A 21,877-nucleotide genomic window follows, 5' to 3' on the forward strand; every position below is an offset into this window, starting at 1 on the left:
TGGGAATTCTAGAAAATATGGCTCCAACAGGGGACACGTTGCCAAATGGCCACACCATGATGGATGCATTCCCTGACCTCCCCTCAAACGAAATTCAAGTTCTGTGTCTTCTACCCAGCCCATTCAGACAATGGTCCTAACTTACTGTGATGGGATTAGGAGGTGGAACCTTGGGGAAGAGCTCAGAATAGTATGTGAGGGCCCTACAAGATGGGAGTAGCTCGGCGTGGTGGAGCACGCCTTTAATCTCAGTACTCGAGGAGGCAGAGGCAGGTGGATCACTGTGAGTTTGAGGCCAGCCTGGTCTACAGAATGAGTCCAGGATAGTCAAGGCTACACAGAGAAACCCTGTCTAAAAAAAAAAAATAAAAAATAAAAAAAAATAAAAAAATAAAAATAAAAATAAAAAAGGAGTACAGAACCAGAAAAAAATTATACCCTCTATTATACTACCTTACCTCAGGATCGAGGCTGCCTGAGGGATGTCTGTTGTGTAACTTGGCCAACCTAGGGTAGTTTGGCTATTTCTGTGCTGTGTCTCTGTGCCTGGAGACAGATCATGTATGCACATAGCTGACCTTCATATTCTAGTCTGAAATGTCTGGAGTTGAGTGACACACTGTCTTGAGACTTGCCTGAAATACAGGATAGGTAGATTGTAGGTTTTGGTTTGTGTGTGTGTGTGTGTGTGTGTGTGTGTGTGTGTGTGTGTGTGTGTTAAAGATTTTATTCATTAATATGTATACAGTACTCTGCCTGCACAAACACCTGCAGGCCAGAAGAGGGCACAAGATCTCATTATAGATGGTTGTGAGCCACCATGTGGTTGCTGAGAATTGAACTCAGAACCTCTGGAAGAGCAGCAGTCTTAACTCTTAACTCTTAACCTCTGAGCCATCTCTCCAGCCCTTGTTTGTGTTTTTGAGGCAGGGTCTCACTATGTAGCCATGGCTGTCTTGGAACTCACTGAGACCCGATGTCTTATTTTTAAACGTCTGAATAATGAAGAGAAGACACCAATGGGTTCCCACCTAGAACGAACTGAGGACCAGCCATAGTCACAAATGATTTCCATTGAGACACAGACAAAGAGATACAACACCTCAAGTGGCAGCTTTCCAGCTGCTCTGCGTCAGACTCCACGGGAAAGCCACCGCGCAGCGACCATTGAACAGAGCTGTTAGGGACGGCGCTGGTATCATCCTCATAAGCTCTTCCAGCTGAGGCAGGAGTACTAAGCTACAGGGCCCAAACCCAGCAGCAGCCTCGGCAAGCTAGGCTTGCAGAGTTTTGTTTTGTCATTAGGAAGTAAGGAACCAAATTCCAAAGACCACTGGATCCAAGCTGAGTTAACAAAGGAGCGAGGGTAAAGTTAAACAAAACCGCTGACTGTGCCAGTTCCTGTGAGGAAAGCTGCCCTTGATCAAAAGGTTAGGAAAGGAATTTCCACTGAACGACCTCTCCAAAGAAACTGGAACAAAATCAGAAGCGGCACCTTTGAGCTTCAGGGTATGGGGGGCGGGGTGGGGGGCGGGGAAGTACCTGGAAGGAGAGCACCACCGCCCCCTCATCTGTTCCCATTTACAGGCAGAGGACGCGGGAGGCGGCTAAGTAGCCCTGCGGCCTTTGTGCAGGACAGGCATTGGGAAGGCACTTATTTTGCACTCTCGCCACCTCATTTGTCACATATCTATTCTAGAGTGGCCCCAAGGAAGGGCGTGTATGATGTAGAACGAGTCTGGCTGCAACCTCTGATCACACCTTCACCCAGCCAGACCACTCCCAGAAACCTGTCACAAACTATGCAAGAATGAACTATTTTTTACTGTTTTTACCCACAACAAAGATTGTCACTAAATTTTAGTGATTACTGGCATCTTAAGTAGGTGTTGCTTTTTTTTTTTTTAACAAAACCTCATGTATGGAAAATTCTTTTAACTGGAAAAGAAACTTTGGACAGCCTCAACAGGTTTCCAGTCTTGCAGGAAAGCAAGGCAAGACTGTTAAAAAGACAAGAACGGGGGCTGGAGAGATGGCTCAGTGGTTAGAGCACTGTCTGCTCTTCCAGAGGTCCTGGATTCAATTCCCAGCAACCACATAGTGGCTCGCAACCATCTATAATATGATCTGATGCCCTCCTCTGTCATTCAGCTGTACCTGCAAATAGAGTACTCATATACAGAAAATAAATAATTCTTTTTTTTTTTTTTAGACAAGGTTTCTCTGTGTAGCTTTGGCTGTCCTGGACTAACTTTGTAGACCAGGCTGGCCTCGAACTCACAGCGATCCGCCTGCCTCTGCCTCCTGAGTGCTGGGATTAAAGGCGTGTGCCACCACCGCCCGGCAAAAGAAATAATTCTTAAAAGAAAAGAAATGCAAGTACCAATCTCCTAAAGTCTGCCAGAGGCTGAGCAGTGCTGTCCACATCATCCTAGGGGACAAAAGTGGATGTGTTGGGTGCTTTAGTGAGGATATTTCAAATCAAAATGTTGGGGTGTGCCAACTTCCTCCAGTTGATTCAACTCAGATGTTGATGGGGACACTTCAGCAGGAAAAACAGCTGACACAGTATCTGAGGAGACGTGCACAAGAGTCATTACCCCAGAGAACCAACTACAGACCAAAATAAAGATACCACCACAGTCCCTGGGAATGAGTTTATTGGGTCAGGGGTTATTCATGGGATCAGAAATAACTGAAAGGCAGCTGTGTCGTCAAAAGCCCAGCCCAGCACGAGCAACAGCTCATAAAAGCTCAACTCTGGAGCTCGCTGTAGCACTTTTAGACAGCTCAACAGGTTGAAGAGTCTCTTTCTGGCAGCTAGTCTTATCTGAGTCTCCTCATTGCTTATCTGACCTTGGGGTCATGGGTTTTGTAAAATAGTCAGTTTCAGGGACTTCCTGGGAGTTTTGAGTTGTTTACTTGAGTCTAAAGAGCCTCCTGTAGAAGTCATTGGATCTTAACAGAGGAAATTGATACATATCAGGAGCTGGGACTGGGTGGTTGTGGAAATTGTCAGCCTTCTCAGAAGCAACTATGTACAAGTGTAAAATGCTTCCAACCAAAGAGCACATTCAGAGGTCTGCCTGGAAAGCAGTCATGCAAAGATCTGTAGGCATGACCAGAAAACATGTATTTGTAAGATTTCAGGAGCAGGGCAGATAGCTCAGTAAGTAAAGTGCCAGCTGTACGAGAAGAGGACCTGAGTTCAGATCTAAAAATCCCAGATAGAGACCTGAGGACGACAAGAGCCAACTCTAAGTCCAGCCTTTTGAGAAGTCCACCAGAGCCAGCAGAGCTGAACCAATGAGTTTCAGGTTCTGTGAAAGACCCTGTCTTAGTGAGGAGTTTAGCGCTGTGAAGAGACACCATGAGCGTGGCAACTCTTACAGAGGAAAACATTTAATTGGGGTTGGCTCACAGTGCAGAGGTTTAGTCCATTATCACCACAGCAGGAAGCACGGCAGCGTGCAGGCAGACATGGTGCCGGAGAGTTCTGCATCTGGGTCGGCAGGCAGAAGGAAGGGAACTAAGACACACAGAGACCTCAAAGCCCACGCCCTAGTGCTGCACTCCCTCTAACAAAGCCACACCTACTCCAACAAGGCCACACCTCCTAATGGTGCCACTGCCTATGGATCTATAGGGGCCATTTTTATTCAAACCACCACAGATCCTATTTCAAAAAATAAAGGTGGAGAGTTATCAGGAATGACAACCAATATTGACTTTGAGCCCCTACATACATGTGCACATACATGTGCACAACACACACACACACACACACCCCTTCAGAAACATAGAAGGTGTCACCTCAGAGATTAAGAGCACACCTCACAGACAAAGCAGCCAGAGCCCTCAGAGAGCAGTTCCTCCACAGTGCCCTCAGGGCTGATGCTCCGCACACAGCTCTTTCCAGAATTTGATCCCAAATAAAAGAGGCAGGCAGGTGGCTCCTGTTTGTAAACGTGGCTTTCACGTTGATACACACATGCCAGTTTCCCTTCCTCCATCTTGATTCCCCTCCTCTGTCAATCCACTTGCTCTAGGAGAGGTCGGTACCAAGAGGTTTCATGAAGGAGAACCGAGGCTGTCAGCAAAGGCCCCAGAGAATCGAGGATTCTCTACAATTGGATATGTGGGTGTTCATTTGGGACACAGATCCTGCAACCGCAGCATCCGGCAGATGATTGTGTCCCTGACATATAGTGACACTAACTTCCTGAGAACCTCTGAGCAAAAACCTCGAGCTACCAAGCTCAGATCCCTGACACTTAGACGGTATATGACATACTAGATGCTGGGTGAGTCACATTCGTTTGCGGAGAACAAGCTCTGTCTCTGTGCAGCCCATGCTGTCCTCAAACTTGCAGTCCTCCTGCCTCACCCTCCTGAGGGCTGACCACAGACAGTCATGCACCGTCACGCCTGGCAGTCTCTGTGTTCTGAGTCGCTCAATGTTTGTGTATTTCTGATACTTTATCAGCTAGGTCCTTGGTGACCAGGACATGCCCTCCAGAGCTGGCTCAGTCCTAGACATAGTGTTCCCTTCATCTGAAAACCAGCCAATTCTGAATCAGAGCTCAGGACTCTAGGTGCTCACACTCAGAACACTGGCGACCGACTTTTCACTCCAGGGTCAATGTGAGACATCCAGAGAGAGCCCTTACGCCTGGACAACAGTCATTCCTCGGATTACCCGATTCCCACCCTGCCTTGCCCACTTCTCCCCATGGAAGTTTTAAAAAAGTCTTTCTTCAAGGAGAATTTGACCTCAAGAATATTTGAAAAAAAAATCAGTAAGATGTACCTTGAAAACTTATGTTCCATTAAATTGAAAAGCCTTTGAAAATCCACAAGTTTCTAAATTCACATAACATACCTAAACCAAACCATATGAGATAAACAACCTAGACAGTTTTATAACAAGCAAGGAGATCAGAGCAATAATAAATTTTTTCTCAGCTGAGAAAAAGCCCAGACTTTGGAGTATTAGTTGTTCAATTCTACCAGACTTGTTTTGTTTTGTTTTTTGTTTTTTGGAGACAGGGTTTCTCTTGTGGTCCTGGCTGTCCTGGATTCCTTTATAGATTAGGCTGCCGAACTCACAGAGATCTGCCTCCCAAGTGCTGGGATTAAAGGCATATGCCACCACGCCCAGCTTCTACCAGACTTCTTTTTTTTTTTTCAGAATATGAAAGTTTATTACTGTGTTTGCACTGTCAAAATTTATGATCTTGGTCTTTCCTTCTTGCCTTTGTACAAGGCCAAAAGAGACCCATTGGCTACTTTAACAACCTTAAACTGGATTCCAGGAATAATCACCTACAGCATGACCTTTTCGACCAAGTCCAGCAACCAGAACGTCACCGTTTTCCTCAGCGAAGTTCAAGCAGCCATCACTGGGCACGAACGCCATGATCTTCTTGCCGTTCTTGATGAGCTGCACCCTCACACACTTCCGGAGAGCAGAATGTGGCTGCTTGGCTTCAACTCCTACTTTTTCCAACACAATTCCCTTAGCATGAGAGGCACCTCCAAAAGGATTGGCCTTCAGGGCTTGCCCAAGTGAGTTTTCTTTTATTGCTTATCATGCCACTTCTGGTCACGTCGGTGACTGTGGAGCTTCCTGGCAGTACGGAGACCACGACACCTGCCGATCTTGCCGGCGCCACTGGCCCGAGAGAAAGAGAGAGGTGATGCTTCTACCAGACTTTTAAAGAACTAATATCAAATATTTCTCAAACTCCTCCATAAAATAGAAACAGAAAGAATGTGACCATACATCATGCAAGGCCAGATTTACCCTAATACTCAAACATGTGTAATTTGAAAATAAAGGAGTAAATAAAATCAGCAAAACATCCCATTCTCAAACATTTCAAAGTAAGAGCAACAAAAACACTTTGAAATAAACCTAAGCCAGGAAGTAAGACACCTCTACAGTGGAAAAACTCAAACATTGAAGAAAGAAATCAAAGAAAATACTAAAAGATAGAAAGACTTCCTATGTTCACAGATGCTCTGTGACAAAACTTTTTGGGGGAGCTGCTACACACACATTCACTCACCTTAGCTACAGGAAATCCATGACAGACCAAAGTATGGATACCACTAATGTCCAACTTGGTGGTGAACCAACGAGTTTTACTGGGGTCACTTACAGGAATATGGGTGAGGCACTACTTACAGAAGCAGAAATGACACAAAGCCAGCGTTGTCACCAGGCCCACCCCAGCATGAGTGAGAGCTCACAACAGCTCTAACCTGGAACATACTGCACAGCCTGCAGGCAGCAAAAGAGTTGGAGAGTGTCCTTTTCAAGTGACTCTGGGCTGAACATTTTTTAGGCAGCTCTTAGCTTATTATTATTGTTGTTATTGTTATAATTATTATTATTACTATATTATTATTATTATTATTATTATTATTATTATTATTATTATTATTATTTTGACAGCTGGTCTGGTGTTAGTCTTTTTTGTAACTTTATTCTTTTGGTGTGGTCCCAGTTTTATTGTTTACTTTGGCGGGAGGGGGCCTAGATTCTGGTCAGTTTTAGGAACTTCCTGAAGCTATTTTGAGTTGTTTACCTTTTTGTTTAAAGAGCTTTCCTTCGGGATGGACCGTTTTAACCCTGGAGGAAACTGTTACACAGCAATGGATTAGGAGAGTTAATATTCTGTAAATGGCTATGTTGCCGAAAGCAATCTACACATTGGGTGCAGCCACCATCAAAATTCCAAAGACTCTTGCTGCATTCTCCAAAGCAGAACCAGATTGTATCTGAGGAAGATGCAGGCATAATGTCTGGACTCTCTGATAAGGAGATGGTTCCCTTCCATCTTTTCCTTCCAGGGATCTTATGTGTTCAGTGGCTAAAGGATGCATCGAGATTTTCTTTGGAACGCTGACAGGGAGGCTAGAAAGGTCTGAATTCTATGGGTTTTGTGAGGGACATTGGCTTTTCTCCTTGCCATCAACTTCTGATTTGTTCTACTCTCCCCAAATGTCTTCGACATCTGCAGTGTGGCTTCTCCACCTGCTTGAAAAGATGCTATCCTCCAGGAACCCTCATCACGTTTCTCTTCAAGAGCAGAGTTCCCAGAGGCCCACATGGGGCACTTGTCAGAAATGGTGGATGAAGCAGGGCAGCAGTGTGACAGCTGCTCTCTGTTACGGCCAGTCCAAGCACAGCAACCTGAGTCTTCACCCTCGAGTTGGAGAGCTTTATCCAAAATGTGAGCCCCTTATTATCCTAATTTGTCTACCCTTAGGTCTTAGAAACTTTAAAGGTATCAAAAATCAAAAATTAGTATGATAAATACCTGTGTTGGAGGGACTCTAGCCAACCCGAGCATGGCAAACATGGCTCTGGCAGACCTTGCTCTTCCCCAACTCCGTCTGCCTTCCTAAAAACTATTAGATTACACTTCTTTCTTTCTTTGTTTCCCTCCCTCTCTCTCTCTCTCTCTCTCTCTCTCTCTCTCTCTCTCTTTTCTTTTGTTGGTTTGTTTTTTCTTGACAGAGTTTCTCTGTGTAGCCTCGACTGTCCTGGACTAGGCTGGCCTTGAACTCACAGTGATCTGCCTGCCTCTGCCTCCCTGAGTGCTGGGATTAAAGGCGTGCACCCCAGTGCCAGGTAAGATAACATTTCTAAAGCTAGCCACCAAGGTCCATTCCCTTATTTGGCCACTTCCTCCTGCTGAGGGTAACTACCAAGGTCCAGCTATTAACATGTTGAAGTCCAGCCATCAAAAGCCCTCTTTGGACTCTGGGTGAGAAAAATATAGGAGATAGGGAAATAGATGCATCCAGAGGGTCCTAGAAACCTACAAGAGGAACATTATGATGGGCGGATCTGGGCCCAGGGGTTCTGCTCGATCTAAGGCACCAACCAAGGACAAACATGCCATGATCATCAAATCCCTACCCAGATCTAGCCAAGGGACAGAACATTCTCCACAGTTAAGTGGAGACTGGAGACTGACTTTCACACAATCTCTGGTGCCCCATATTTGGCCATGTCCCCTTGATGGGGAGGCCCGATGGCACTTGGAGGAAAGATAGCAGACTACCAAGAAGAGACTTGATACCCTAGCACCATATTCAGGGGGAGGAGGTACCCCTCAGTCACAGTCATAGGGAAGGGGGATTGGGGTGAAAGTGGGAGGGAGGGAGGAATGGGAGGATGCATGGGATGGGATGGCAAATGAGATGTAATATGAATTATTTTATTTTTCAATTAAAAATGTGTAAATTAAAAAAAAAAGCCCCCTTTGGGCTAACTAACACGGCCAATTAAAACTAACCACCTCATCCTAACATAGGGTTTCCCCTTTCACCTTTATAGACTGCCATTTTCCTAGAGGCCACATCTGTCACCTCTCTACCAGAGGCAGTCCTTTGTCCCCCTCTGGGACAAATACCCTTTCACTTCTCCCTCGTTGCTTTCCCTTTCTCCCTCATTCTCTAACTCCAATCTTTGTCTCTTTGTCCCTGTCGATTGTCCCTCTGGGGCAAATAAATCTCCTTTGTGCTGAGAACTTAGTCTTGGGGTCCTGAGCAGATATGCTCCTTTACTTGTATGCTCTCTGTTGGAATTTAAGAAGTACTAGCATTTTTATGTTTTTTTTTCCCTTGACCTGTGTGAATGTAAGTTGCAGACACTATGACATTTTATTCCTATGCCAATTGTCTTCAAGGCTCCTCTTCTACCTTTAGAAAACCCAGAATCCAGTAAGTGCTACACACTGTTGGTTCTTCTATTATCTCTGAGGTCTCTGTTTTTTGGAGGTTTTTTTTGGGGGTGGGGGGGTGGTGAGACAAGGTTTCTCTGTATAGACCTGGCTGTCCTGAAACTCACTCTGTGAACTGGCCTCCAGCTCACAGATAACTGCCTGCCTTTGCCTCTGCCTCCTGAGTGCTGGGATTGCAGGTGTGGGCCGCTACCACCACCACCGCAGCCCAGCGGTGACTTCTGAAATCTCCCGTGAATGGGGGGGCGGGGATGCTGGAGAGACAGCCTGGTAGCCAAGAGCGCTTGGTGCTCTGTCAAAGGACCTAGGTTGGTTTCCAGGAGCCACACAAGGGGGCTCCCACCATCTGTAATTCTAGTTCTAGGGGTTCTGATGCCTTCTGGTCTCCATGGTTACCTGTATGCAGGTGATACATACACAGACAGCAAATAAGTCACACACACACATACACACACACACACACACACACACACACACAAATAAGATAAACGATGTAAAATCTACTTGTGAATATTTTGATTCTCCTACTAAAAGGATGGCTCTGTCCCTTAAATGTGGGCTGTACTTAGTAGAGGGCAAAGTAGTAGCTTATGCCTTCTGGACTAAGTCACAAGAAGCACTGAGGCTTTCTCCTTGCTTCTCAGAGAAAGATGAAACAGTGCCTGCTGTTGTTGTTGTTGTTGTTTTAGATATTTCTTTATTATGTATACATTGTTTTGCCTGCATGTACCCCTGCATGCCAGAAGAGGGCACCAGATCTCATTATAAATGGTTGTGAGCCACCATGGGGTTGCTGGGAATTGAACTCAGGACCTCAGGAAGAGCAGGTGGCGCCCTTAACCTCTGAGCCATCTCTCCAGCCCCTCTGCTGTTGTTTTAAGCCCTGGAGCACAGATGCTACAAGATGAAAGTAATCTAAGTGGAAGATGCATTGGGCACACGTAACTTCTGAATGGCGTAGCTTCACGGCACGCTACACTACAGAGCCTTTCCCTCGTGATGCTAGGCTGCCTGAAAGCTGCTGCTCTTTGCCCCCGCCGGCCAACATCACAAAGTCCCATAACTTCCATCACTAAGCTAGCTCTTTGGTTTGGGGGGTGAGAGAAAACGAGTTACTTGTCTAGAGTATGGCTGGAGTAGCCACACACGGATGCAGGTGCTCTGCCATCGCCATATTCTACAGTCTGAGTAGCTCTGTGGTGGAAGGAGACAGTGAAACAGGCACAGAGGTAAGGAGAGAGGGTCCCCCCAGGACTCCTGACCTGGATTTTACCTCTTTCCTGTCTTGAGGTTCAGGCATTTTATTTTGAGATAAGATCTTACTATGTATCCCAGGCTAGCCTTGAACTCATGATCCTTTTGCTCCAACCTCAGTGTCTGTGCTTACACACGGGTGTGAACCAGTGTTTCCAGCTCCAGTTCCCTTCTTAGCCTTCAGTTCTAGCAACTAGCTTCCTTCAGACCAGTGCCCTTTTCATATTTAAGACTGTCATTAGCTTTCCATCTTTGCAACTCAAGAGTCTTAATATAGATTCCATGAGGCAGGCCCTGTATATCCCATATGAATATGGCCACCTTAGCAAACACCTACAGTTTGGAGGCTTGAGGCAACAAGCCTGTATTCACTCACAGTTCTGAAGATAGAGGCTGTGCAATGCATCTTGGGGGAGCATGGTTCCCTGCATCTTCCTGCAGCTGGCCCTGCAAGTGTTCCTTGGCTGTAACTGCATCACTCCAGTCTGTTCAATCCGCATGACTGCTCTTCAGTGTCTGAGTCTTCTCAGTCATGTCTTACACTCACACACTGAATTTAAGCCTTGAACATAGTTCATAAAGATCTCAGCTCAAAAGCCGGGCGTGGTGGCGCATGCACTTGGGAGGCAGAGGCAGGCGGATCACTGTGAGTTCGAGGCCAGCCTGGTCTACAACTCAGGTCCAGGACAGCCAAGGCCAAACAGAGAAGCCCTGTCTCAAAAAACAAAAAACAAAAACAAAAGCAAAACAAAACAAAAAAAGATCCTTAATTATATCTGTAAACAAGATTGTAGAGATTCCTTTGTTGAAAGGCACTAGTGTTTACCTCTTTTAAGACCACTGTGGGGATGTATACCTGGACTGTAGGTATACATGTGAGCCACATGGCATACTCTCTGGAGGTCAGAAAAGCATCAGTGTTGTGGAAGGCATGCCACAGGGCAATCAGACAGCAGGAAGATCTGTTCCCCATCCCTGAAGTACCGGGGTTCATAAATGCTCCAAGCATCTGGCCTTAGAGGCTTGGCGATGTGAGACAGTGGCTATTATTTCTTGGGGGCGGGCATCTTAGTAAGTTTTGAGAATACTTATCTCAGGTGAAATCTTGTAAGAGTTAAGCCATAATCTTACCAGCATTCTGCTGAGCAGGATATGTACATTTTTAAAAATGTTTTTTAGATATTTAAGGGAGGTTAGTTTATCAGGCATTTAGTATCAAGTTAAAGTATGGCCTAATGCCAGAAAGCTAAAGATGAGGCTCCAACGTTATAAAGGGTATTGGGTGACTGGTCAGGAGGTAAACTGTCTTAAGTCAATTTGTACATTTTGGAAGCTGCTAACCCACACTGCTGGTTCACTCAGGAATTTAAGTTTTATTCCTTCTCAAGTCTCTGAGGGGCGTTGAAGACAAGATAGTATAGTTTATAACCAAGTTTAGCTGGTTAGGGGACAAGATCATTTTAGATCAAGATAAAGAAGTTAAGCTATTAGAGTTGAGATAGGATAGATATTGAATCTCATTCGGAGACCTAGAGCCAACAAGGCAGGAAAAACACTTACTTCAAATGAGACGAATGCAGATGGCCAAGTCACTATGAATGTAACATGTATAGAACTCAGTATTCTCATGATTGCCACATGGTTCTCCCTGCTGTATGTAGTTTGTTTTACACATGTGTAATAAAGTAAAAGTATATAAAAAAAAAGTATGGCCTAATGGTTGGCTTACCCCTGTGATTTAAAGAGGAAGTCTTAGAAAATTTAAGTTTATTGTAATACTTAAGAGAGAACTTGGGTTGCACACCCTTTCGATGCACTAGACTTCTCACAGTTATTAGAATTCAGGAATGCTTATTAGCATATTGTTACCAAAGCAAAGTACAAGAGATTTTTGTTGTTAATTATTGTAATTCATATAGTTTAAAAGGATATTAATTACTAAGAGCAAAATGTGAATAAAAGCTTTAAAGACAGTTATGAAAAATGGCAAATGTGCGTATACAGCCTTTGCACTCTGCTTAATGGTCTATAAGTAGATTGCTTAAATTTATTTTGCAGATTTTCTACATGTATAATTTTTTAAATGAGATGTGTAACTTAACCTTATTTTATTTTTTTGGTTTTTCGAGATAGGGTTTCTCTGTGTAACCTTGGCTGTCCTGGATTCACTCTGTAGATCAGGCTGGCCTCAAACAGAGATCTGCCTGCCTCTGCCTCCTGAGTGCTGGGATTACAGGTGTGCATCACCACGCCCAGCTAACTAAATCTTCTTTAACAATTGAGATTTATTAATTTTAGCTTTCATATATTGAAAATGAACATGAAAAGCCGAAACAAGCTCCCGCACAGTTCAGTACTCAAACAAAAAACAAAAAACAAAACAACAACAAAAAAAACTAAATGCAAGGATATTGTACATCTCCTGCCAATAAACAGGGCATCCCAGTCCCTCCCTGGCTGCCAGGACAATGAACACTTTCTAAGGTCCAGTTAATATGCATCAAGTTAAAATTCTTTTCTTACATTCCTTGCTGGTGTATGTAGAGGAATTTTCATTCAGAACATGGCTGCTCTGGCAAGAGATCACATCAGACCTTCTAGGTCTGATCCTGCTAGAATACAGACATGCCTTTAATCCTAGGAGACAGAGGCAAGCAGATCTGAGTTCAAGGCCAGCCCAGGAGAGAGCAAGTTTCAGATAAAATTTAGTCCCAGGTGTGGTGGTACACACCTTTGATCCCAGCACTCAGGAGACAGAGGCAGGCAGATTTCTGAGTGCTGTGCAGGCATTTTCTGTTGAGTTAGGGAGTTGAGAGGCAGTGCATTGGAGCTGAGTTAGGGGTCGAGAGGCAGTGCATTGGAGCTGAGTTTGTCATAGTTCAGTTCAGTTTTACCTGGAGAGTTTTACAGAGACAGGCTGAAGAGAGAACAAGTCAGACACAGGTGAAGACAGAACAAGCCAGAAAATGCGAAGGAGCCAGAAGATAGAACATATTGCCAATATTAATATGAGGCCAAGCAGAGCAATTCAGTCAGAGGCAGAGAGAGGCCAGGTGGAATCAGCCAGCTAGGAGAGAAGTTTGAGCCAGAACAGCTGAGTTGAACCAGCCATCCAGAGTTCAGAAAGAGTTAGAAAGGGTGAGCTTATTCAGCAGAAAGTCTGAGACACGGTTTCTCTGTGTAGCCTTGGCTGTCCTGGACTCTCTTTGTAGACCAGGCTGGCCTCGAACTCACAGTGGTCTGCCTGCCTCTGCCTCCCGAGTGCTGGAATTAAAGATGTGCACCACCACGCCCGGCTCTATTTTTTCCCTCTTCTTGTAAAACCAACAGTCCTATGGTATGAAGGCTTCATCCGATGACCTCATTTCACCTTCATTACATCCCCGAGTGCTCTACCTTCCAATCCAGCTTCGTGAGGGGAAGCCCCTCAAAATTTGAGCTCAGACAAGAAGCACAATCCAAACATAACTCCACCTATCCATCCTATTGAACAGCAGTACAGAAGCGTAAGCCAGATAAGCCCTTTCCTCCCCAACTTGCTTTTCGGTCATGGTGTTTTGCCACAAAATAAAAGCCCTAACCAGGACAAGTTGGTACCAGGATTCTGGGATATTGTTGGGAGACACATGACCATGTTTTTGGGTGGATCACGGAAGGACTTGGGGCCTAGAAAAGCCTTGGGGGTTGAGAGCTCAGTGGGATGTTCTGCAGGAGCTTGACCTAAGACTGTTGAGAGCAGTGCAGGAGACAGAGGCCTGTCTTGTGGCATTCAGAGGGAAGTTTAAGGACTCTCTATCAGCACCGTTTGCTATTTTGAATTGAGATTTCGTGGTTCTGGTGAGCTGGGACTAAAGATTCACCTGTGATTAGCAAGAGACAAGTGACAGGGAAGTGAAACCTTTGTGCTACTGGGTCAATCGATGCTGGTCAGTTGGAGCTAAGAAATTAGCCGTGACTGAGAAGAGACCAGCATCGCTGAGGTGAGGTCTTCTGGGAAGTGTTTGCTCAGGGCCAGCACACAGAAGCTGTGTTCCAGAAGCAGCTGAGGTTGTATCTCATGCTGGTAGCCAACTTGGTAGTGTAAGAGTCACCCAGGTGGTACTGGTTTTGAAGGCATAAGAGAGCCGAGGCTCATGGAGAGCAGCTGAGGCTTGGTGCCGTGAGAGGCCAGAAAGGGTCACTGGTGAAGGTGCAGCCCAGTTGCAGCAGAAGGCCTCAGCATTCTGGCGGTGCTGGTAACCATGGGGTGACCACCAAGACCAGCAGCGGCAGTGGAGTGGAGCCAGCTGGGGCCTAAAAGACAAACTGTGTGCTACAGAGGAAGGGAGGGAAAAGTGACTGGAGGTCCTTGGAGGAGGCCAGACGATCATGAGTGACAGTCAGATAACTGTAACATGGGTTTACTTCCACTTACTAACTGTAAGATGGGATTTTGATTTTTGCTTGGTTCAGGTTGCGACTGTACTCTGGTTGTCTCTCTTGAAGAAGGTATTTAATTTATTTTTGGTTTTTACAGAAGCTCGTGGTTGAAAGACTTTGAACTTTTAAAAGAGATTTGGGGCTTTTAAAGAGATTAGATGTTTTAAAGAAACTGAAATTTTAATGCGTTTTAATTTGTAAAGAATGTGAGGGACTTTTAAAATTATGTTTTGACTGTGAAGTCTTGGGGATGAATAAGAAAGAAAGGGCTGTGGCTTAATAGGGCTGTGTTTGTGTGTTGAATAGGCAATGGATCAGTTGTGCCGGCTGGTCTTGTGTCTTGACACATAAACTTTGAGTTATCAGAAAGGAGGGAAACTCAACTGAGAAGAGGCCTCCATGAGACCCAGCTGTAAAGCATTTTCTTAATTAGCCATTAATGGCGGAGTGCCCACCACATTGTGGGTGGTGCTATCTGTAGGCTGGTGGTCCTGTGTTCTATAAGAAAGCACGCTGAAGAAACCAATGAGGAGCAAGCCAGTAAGCAGCACTCCTCCATGGCCTCTGCATCAGCTCCTACCTGCAGGTTCCTGCCCTGTTTGAGTTCCTGTTTTGACTTCCTTTGGTGATGAAAGCAATATGGAAGTGTAAGCCAAATAAACCCTTTCCTCTCTAATTTGCTTTTTTGGTCATGGTGTTTCATCCAAGCAATAGAAACCCTAACTAAGATAATTGTGGTTTTCTGCAAAGCCTCAAACTGACACAGCTAGAATGGAATTGGAAACATTATCACACACAGTTGTTCAACTGATCCCAGGGCTAAGCTTTCTGGTCTGTTGCCACCCTTAGCCTGCTTAGTACAAGTGGCCACACCTAACTAATTTTCAAATGAGAAACACATGGACTGCATCTTTTCTTTCATAAGTAGAATAGAAAGACAGATTATGCACCAGGAAGGGAAGTATTAAAGGATAGCCAGAGAGAGGGCCACAGGTTGGAGATATATATATGTAATATGTAGGTGAGTATGTGAAAGCCTGTGTGTGTGAAGATATAGTAAGGAAAAACCAAACACAGTGGTGCACACTGGTAATTCCAGCATATGGGAGGCTGTCGTAGGAAAATCAGTACAAGGTCATCCTTAGCTACATAATGAGTTGGAGGTCATCCTGGACTACATGATAACTTGGATCAAAATAAATGTAATAATGAAACTCACCCATTTAAAAAAAATTTTTTTTCTGTTGTATTTTGCTCAAGGTATTCTGCCCCCAACTCCTGAATAAGTTGACAACCATGATGTTAAGAGAGACCTCAAAACAGGGCAACTGAGCACAAAGACAGAAGGAAATGACTTCAACTTGCTCCCAAGGACTGTAGAAAATGAAAAATAAAAATAAAAATAAAGTAAAAAAGAAGGTTGGAATCTGTCAGTCTTCTGTGCTAAGAAGTCATCCTCACCTTCACCATCCTCTCCTTCCCTCCCTTCATCATCATCTTCACCTTCAGCCCCATCCCCTTCTTCATCAATATCTTCCAAGCCTTCCTCTTCACCACCACCATCATCATCAATCATCTTCTATCCTCTTCTTCCACCTCTCCTTCCTCATCTCTATCAGGAACCACATAGTCCTGCAAGAGATGTGGCCGCATACCAACTCTGATGACCTCTCCTGACTCACCTGCAGCTGCATCAGAGTGGTCAGTGAGAAGCTCTCCGGCTGTGTGCTGCCACTTCCTGCTGGCTTTGTTCTGCATTTGAGTTGAGTGTCTTGTCAAATCCTTTCCAGATTTCCAGTTGATTTTGGTGGACTTTGAAGATGGGTCACCACTCTCAGATGAGATTCTTTGGAGAGAACTTTATTATTATTATTATTATTATTATTATTATTATTATTATTATTATTATTTCTTTTTCTTGGTTTTTTGAGACAGGGTTTCTCTGTGTAACCTTGACTGTCCTGGACTCACTTTGCAGACCAGGCTGGCCTTGAACTCACGGAAATCCACCTGCCTCTGCCTCCCAAGCATTGGGATTAAAGGCGTGGGCCACCACCACCCGGCTCAAGAACTTTATTTTCAAAGTAAGGATTTTCATCAAAATAAAAAGTCTACTCTGTAACCTGATTTAATGTCTTCAAATGTCGTCACTTCAACTCTGGTCAAATAATACAGAGCCTCTTGTCCTCCTCCCAAGCAGTGCGGACACTTGTGCGTGGTTGACAAATGTTGTTACCAAAAAATTTGGGATTTTGTGATCAATTCTGACCTCTTCTGAAAAAATGGTTGGCGGAGTTTATTATGTATTTTGTTCTACTTTCAAAATTCCCTCACTGGCTTGTTCATTAATTCTGTCTACTTCATCAGTATGTTCAGTTGCTTCTTGCTGTTTTTTCTCCTTCCAGCAGCTCAGGAGAGGCTGACGTGTTCTCCAGCTCCAGGGCAGGAGCTGGTCTGCATTTCTTGGGCTGAGGCCAGATCGAGGATTGCCATTTCCGGGCCACAGCACGAGGGAGGTGGCAGAAGCCAGAGCGCATAGGCCTGATGTATACAGCAGGAAGAAACTCGCAGCAACTCAAAACTTATCAATTTTTACAATTACTGTACATTTAAAAAGGTATCTTCATTTAACACTCCCAACTATTAAGTTAAAACCTTGACATATAAAGCCACACATTATAAATGGCTGTTTGATAGATAGTTCTACTGCTAAAGTAGCTTTGAAATTAAATACCAGGCCAGGTGGTGGCGCACGCCTTTAAGCCCAGCACTTGGGAGGCAGAGGCAGGCGGATCACGGTGAGTTCAAGGCCAGCCTGGTCTACAAAGCGAGTCGAGGATAGCCAAGGCTACAGAGAGAAACCCTGTCTTGAAAAATGAGAGAGAGAGAGAGAGAGAGAGAGAGAGAGAGAGAGAGAGAGAGAGAGAGAATAAACACTGTAGTTTTATAACTCAAAATAAAATAAAGAGATTTATAATACTACTATATATAATCATACCAAATAAGAACAAATCTTAGGGGCTGGAGAGATGGCCGCTCTTCCAGAGGTCCTGAGTTCAATTCCCAGCACCCACACGGTGGCTCACAACCATCTGTATTATGACCTGATGTCCTCTTCTGGTGTACATGAAGACAGTGTACTCATATACATAATAAATAAATATTTAAAAAAAGAACAAATCTTAGCATCTAATGGCTGGATCAACAAGCTGTTACACATCTACACAATGCAACATCTCAGACATAAGGGGAATTATCCACATGGCCTAAAACATGAGTAGATGACTGACAGAATCAGTCTCAACCGGTTCTATCTGACCTGTTTCATTTCTAGCGTTCTGAAAGCTGAAACTGTGGGGAGAGCAGTTGAGGTGTAACTCACTTGTTACAATGTAATGTATGAATGCAGCCCTGGGGTGTGATTTCCGCCTGTCATTCCAGCCGTCAGGAAGTGGTGGTGGCAGGAGGATCAGAAGTTTAAAGTCATCTGCCGGTGATTTTGAAGTCAGCCTGCATCACACGAAACTTTGTCTTAAAACACAAAACCGAAATCCAAGAAAACCCCATGGAAGAAACACTGTGGGATTACGTGCTTCTCTTCTCTTCTCCTTTCCTTCCTTCCTTTCCTTCCTTCCTTTCTTTCTTTCTTGGTTTTTCTGAGACAAGCTCTCACCATGCATGTAGCCTGGGAATCTTGGAGCACACAGCTGAAGACCAGGCTAGCCTCGAACTCACAGAGTACTGCCTGCCTTTGCCTCCTGCCTGATGGGATTCAAGGTGTGTACTACCATGCCTGGTTATGTGCTTCTTTTTTCAATAAAGTAGCAAAGTTTATCCTGAAGTCCTGACTTAAAAGAGTTTCGCTTTAAATTCCTGCAGGAAATGTCATGCTGTGAAGGAGAGAGAATGGCAAAAGGAGACACGCATCCCTTAGGGAACCTGCCTGTGTCTAATAGTGCGCAGACAGCTGCTGAGGGGGGACGTGCTCCCATGCGAAAAAAGAGCAGGGAGCGAAGGGCTCAACTTTCTTGCTACAGAAAGGCAAGATGAAAGTGGGCAGAGCCCACTGGATGACGGGTAAGAGCAGGAGGAGGAGCAAACGCGCACTGCCTTCGTTTCTTTCCCCTCTTGGCTCTGTGATAAAATTCCACCTGGTACACATTGTTATATTTGGAGCTGAAAGCTAAACCCACAGGCTTTCTCAATCCCTTCATGGGTGGGAAGCCTGCTCCATCGTCCCGGAAAGTTAGGAAGCATCGTTTGGTTTTGGACCTGGGGATGTGGACACAGGACCCCGGGTCTCACACACACCAGACATGTGCTGCACTACAGGGCATTGGCTTCAGTCCATAAGGTCTTCCATGAGAAAAGAACTCCATTCTGGCCTTGCAGGATGCTGGTTATATTGCTCATTGCTGAACGTCCAAAAGTCCTAAGACAGTGCTGTACGGTGTCTGAAGTTTCTGCTGCTCTCCCTGTTCAGTCAGCAGTGGAATGGCTGCAGTTGGAGGGACAGGCCTGGGTCCTCCGGGTGGCTGTAGGCACAGATCTGCTTCTCAACAGATCGCTGCTTGTTCCCAGGGGTTGAAAGGGGTTCACCGGCCGGGCGTGGTGGCGCATGCCTTTAATCCCAGCACTCGGGAGGCAGAGGCGGGCGGATCGCTGTGAGTTCGAGGCCAGCCTGGTCTACAAAGTGAGTCCAGGACAGCCAAGGTTATACAGAGAGACTCTGTCTTGAAAAACCAAAAAAAAAAAAAAAAAAAAAAAAGAAAGGGGTTCACACTGTCACTCAAGGTCCAGACTCAGAGATTTATGCTTCTGTAACACTTTGCTTGTTGGTTTGTTTTATTTTTGGGTTTTTCGAGTCAGGGTTTCTCTTTGTAGCCTTGGCTGTCCTGGACTCACTTTATAGACCAGGCTGGCCTCAAACTCACAGCGATCCACTCACCTGCCTCTGGCTCCCGAGTGCTGGGATTAAAGGTGTGCATCACCACGTCCAGATTCTGCAACATTTTTTTTAAGTGAGTTACAGGCAGACAGCAGAAGGAAACTGTACAAACTGAGGTGACATACTGCAAAGGAGTAAATGATACAGGAACACATCCATTGAGAGCCCTAAATAACCTTCAAGCACCCCTGAATCAGTAGCTCTTAACGCTTTTGAAAGAATTAACTAAGTTAGCTGGGGTTGTTTTTATTTATTTGTTTTGAGACAGTTTGTCTAATATGGAGTTCTGGCTGTCTTGGAACTTGCTATGTAGAACGTCAGGCTGGTTTTGAAGTCATCGAAATGCACTTGCCTCTACCTCTCCAGTCAGCCCCACTGTGCCCAGCACTATGCAGCGCTCAATTCTGGAACTGTGAACTGGGGGGACATTAGGCTAAAATGGTTTTTGAATGGGAAAAAAAAATCATGTTCAGTGCAGTTTTAATGCAGTTAATCATTTTAAAAAAATATCAGAAATCAGTTGTGGATGGACGGGAGAAATGCCATTTCCTGTTTGCTTTAAAGTTTTGTGTGTTCATTTTGTGTGTGTACATGTGTGAGTGTGTTTCTGTGCATGTGTGAGTGTGCATGTCTGTTCAGGGGTGACACAGCATGCATGTGGAGATCAGAGGACAGCTCTCCAAAGCCAACTCTCTCCTTCCACCCCTTGTGGCTTCTCTTGTTTCTGGCCCGTCCTCCCTACCCCCAGCTAGCTGCTCCGGCAACCCCCTCCCCGCCACTAACATTTTGAAAGTGCACCACTATATCTGACTTCTTATATTGTTTCTGGGCACAAACTCAGATTAAGCCCTCTCCCCAGCCCCACCTCCATTTTTTGTTGTTTTAGATTAGCATGGAAAACAATAGGTTTCCTCACACCGCTTCATACATATTTAGTTAGGTTTTGTTGATGCCTCCCTCCAGTCTTCATTTCTGTGTCAACCCCTGCCCCTGACTGTCCACACTGTCCCCTTTGTCCCCAGTACTTCCCTGTCCATGTGTTCTGTTACCCTCCCTCCCAGCTCCCTTAAAGTGTTTTTCTTCCCTCCGCTCAGGCATCCTTCCCACTTTGCTAACCTCTGACCACGCTCGCTCCCACATAAATACCCACAGATGAGTAGAGTCACATACGAGAGCGCACTGGTATCTTTCTCGGTTATTCTGCTTAACATAGAATTTCCAGTTGTACTCATTTTCCTGCAAATTACAACTTTCATTGCAGCTGAATAAAACTATTTTATTGGTGGATGGACATCAAGGATTCCCTATTATTTTAAATGAGTTTTGTTTGTTTGTTTTTCACATGAACTAATAATAAAAAAAAATACCACAGAATCTATTCACTATTTTAAAATGTATAACTATTATGTAATTGTGGGTCCACTCTCTTTGGTTTCCTGATGTCTACACGTTGCCCAATGTTGTAGAACAAATGAAAGGATCCAATTCCGAAAAGGATGTGGTCAAACTTGAATTTCCTTGTTCACTGGAGCTCAGCTACTGCAAGTCCCTGGTGGGTGTCACGGAGAAAGAGCTGCATGATCTTTGTACACACTGCTCAGACTGACCCTCTCACATACATCCCTGTGCCCTGCCAAGCCCTGCCAAACCAAAACTCCATACTGGTTTCCAATCTCCTCTGCAGCCTGAGCTCACTCCAAGAAATCCCTGGAAGAAGGCGCCATGCAGAAATACCACAGTTAGGAAACCAACAGCCAGCGCGTGCAACAGCTCACCCGTGCCGACCTTCCTCCCTTCAAAGCCTTTGTACTGTCAGTTCTCTTTGGCCATGAACTTGACCCTCAAGAATATTTAATGAAAATAGAGAACACAATCAGGGTTTTGGAGTTTTGTTTCGCTGGCCTGCCATTCTATAGTCCAAGTGCAACAATTTTAGCCATATCCATCCATGGGAGGACTTTTTGAGCCAGCGCCTCTTTCTAGAACCCAGATCCTTTGCCTGAGACTAAGGCCTGAATGTCAGAGGAGATGTGACACCACTTTGAAAGCAGCCAGTCTCTCCGGAACTTTGGGCAGGTGGAGAGTGGCTAATACTTACCGACAAGTAAACAGAGCAAAGGAACATGAGAGAGAAAGGAGGAAAGGAGGAAGAAAAAGAGACCAGAGGCACACAGCTTTTGTCCCCATAGCAGCTGAAGCTGAGGTGCCATTGGCTGTCAGTGCAGAACCTGGAGGTTTGGCAAGCACACTGCCAGGCATCCGCTGAGCTGAGGGGTATGTTGTAGAAGGGGCCCTCTTGGGCAGCGCTGAGCAAGGCGGGTGGTAATCACTCTTCCTTTCCGACCAAACTCTGAGTCTCCTCCTGAATGTAGCTTGGCACTCTAACTCACCGGACTGGTAAAGCCACCATGGCATCAAGTTACCAGACCAGGCAACGTGAGGAAGAAAGGGTTTGTGTTGGCTCACAGTTTGAGAGAATAGAGTTCTTCCTGGAGGG

At 45.1% G+C, this 21,877-nt stretch overlaps 2 pseudogenes across 2 annotated transcripts; both read right to left on the minus strand.

The window, feature by feature from the left end:
* Positions 1–4,897: 4,897 nt before the first annotated feature.
* On the minus strand, positions 4,898–7,118 carry LOC311598353 (small ribosomal subunit protein uS12-like; annotated as a pseudogene). The gene is made up of 2 exons: positions 6,978–7,118; positions 4,898–5,724 (listed from the first exon to the last, which is right to left on the minus strand). The product of its transcript is annotated as a small ribosomal subunit protein uS12-like (transcript).
* Positions 7,119–15,687: 8,569 nt separating this feature from the next.
* On the minus strand, positions 15,688–16,969 carry LOC311598354 (protein SET-like; annotated as a pseudogene). Its single transcript has 2 exons — positions 16,489–16,969; positions 15,688–16,278 (listed from the first exon to the last, which is right to left on the minus strand). The product of its transcript is annotated as a protein SET-like (transcript).
* Between the last annotated feature and the right edge of the window lie 4,908 nt (positions 16,970–21,877).

The sequence above is a fragment of the Acomys minous genome (genome assembly GCF_964271855.1).
Source record: "Acomys minous genome assembly, chromosome: 5".
In the NCBI taxonomy this organism is placed as follows: domain Eukaryota; kingdom Metazoa; phylum Chordata; class Mammalia; order Rodentia; family Muridae; genus Acomys; species Acomys minous.